At 55.8% G+C, this 1,774-nt stretch overlaps 1 pseudogene; it reads left to right on the top strand.

Annotated features, from left to right (window-relative positions):
- The first annotated feature begins 474 nt into the window (after positions 1-474).
- Positions 475-1,146, top strand: LOC117800673 (annotated as a pseudogene).
- The last annotated feature ends 628 nt before the right edge of the window (positions 1,147-1,774 follow it).

The raw sequence follows: 1,774 nt of genomic DNA, 5'->3' as shown, positions 1-1,774 counted from the left end.
TGGACGGCACTGGAGGAGATAATGCTAAGTGAAATAAGTCAAGCAGAGAAAGACAATTATCATATGATTTCTCTCATCTATGGAACATAAGAACTAGGATGATCGGTAGGGGAAGAAAGGGATAAAGAAAGGGGGGGTAATCAGAAGGGGGAATGAAACACGAGAGACTATGGACTATGAGAAACAAACTGAAGACTTCAGAGGGGAGGGGGGTTGGGGAATGGGATAGATCGTGATGGGTAGTAAGGAGGGCACGTATTGCATGGTGCACTGGGTGTTATACGCAACTAATGAAGCATTGAACTTTGCATCGGAATCCGGGATGTACTGTATGGTGACTCACATAATATGAAAAAAAAGCAGCCCAGGGCCTGCCCCTTGAAGAAGGTACACAGGTCTATGGCCCTCAGCTTCGGGGTCCTGCTGCCAGCCTCTGGCAGTGACCCTCCTCTCACCCTGTCCCCATCCCTATAGCTATGTGGCCTTCCTGGAGCTGGTCCTGCAGACAGCGAAGAAGCACTTCATGGTGGGACACAGGGTCACCTCGTATGTCTTCACCAACCACCAGCTGCTGGGCCTGTGTGCCTCCCCGGGAAGGCCATAAGGTGGTGGTCCTCGAGGTCCGCGGCGTCCTGCGCTGGCAGGATGTGTGATGCAGCCCATGGCGATGATCAGACGCTTCTGTGAGCAGCGCTTCCTCCGTGAGGTGGACGACCTGGTGTGCGCAGGTGTGGACATGAAGTTCCATGACCACGTGGGTGTGGAGATCCTGTCCCCCCTTTCTCACCCTGTGCCCCAGTTTCTACTGGGTGGCCAATGAGAACTTCAGCTACTCACACTGGCTGCAGTCCAGGCCCACGTCCCCAGGGACCAGGGCAACTTTTACTATATGGGGACTTTTTTTGGGGGGGGTCAGTGGTGGATGTTCACTGACTGACATTGGCCTGTCACCAGGCAATGGGGGTCGACCTGGCCAATGGGATGGAGGCCATGTGGCTGGACGAGAGCCACCTGAACCACAAGCCCACCAAGCCCCGGAGGCCACGTGGGACCTGAGGCTGCTGGGCTGCCCTCCCCCACCCGGGTCATGAAGATGCTGAGATTCAGGCAGTGCCCAAGAATCACTAGGACATCCAGAATGCATGAGGGGCTCGCCCCGTCTCCGTCAGGGTTACCTCTCTGAGCGGAGCCATAAGAGCATGTTCCTTCTTCTGTCCCCTCGACTGCGGAGTCCAGCACTGCCCACTTGGGCATGTCCAGGGCCCCTAGCCACCCCCATGCACAGGAGGCCTGCCTGGGGCACAAGTTCCTTTCTTTGTGGTCAGTGCATTTCAATCATTTCTGGGTCATTTGCAGCTGTGAACGGCTCCAGTTTTATGTGGAATGTTTTTCTGTGTCAATGCTGAGCAACCATCTTTAAAAAGAACAATTTAGGGAAAAGGTTTTCTCCCTGGTTCTAAACAGACATCGCCTGGTGGGCTGGGAGTGGCCCTGCAGCAGCCTTGGAGCCAGAACGGGTCCTGGCTGGGTCTTCCTCCCAGTCCCTGCACCTCGCAGCAGACATGGGCCTTCAGGGTCAGGGGTGCGCCGAGCCACCTCTCAGACCCCCGGTCCCCTGACCGCCAGAGGCTGTGACCGCTAGCACGGCCTCCAGGAGCATGGAGCCCTCTGGGTTATTTCTGGTTCCTGCCTTGGTTTTAAATGGCTATTTCTGTGCTGGTGTTTGTGAGATGTGGGCACTGGCTCCATCTAAATGCGCGTCCTGTTGGGATCC

Source organism: Ailuropoda melanoleuca, unplaced genomic scaffold (assembly GCF_002007445.2).
Source record: "Ailuropoda melanoleuca isolate Jingjing unplaced genomic scaffold, ASM200744v2 unplaced-scaffold7400, whole genome shotgun sequence".
In the NCBI taxonomy this organism is placed as follows: domain Eukaryota; kingdom Metazoa; phylum Chordata; class Mammalia; order Carnivora; family Ursidae; genus Ailuropoda; species Ailuropoda melanoleuca.
Note: the sequence above shows the minus strand (reverse complement) of the source record. Positions and strands in the feature narration are given on the sequence as shown.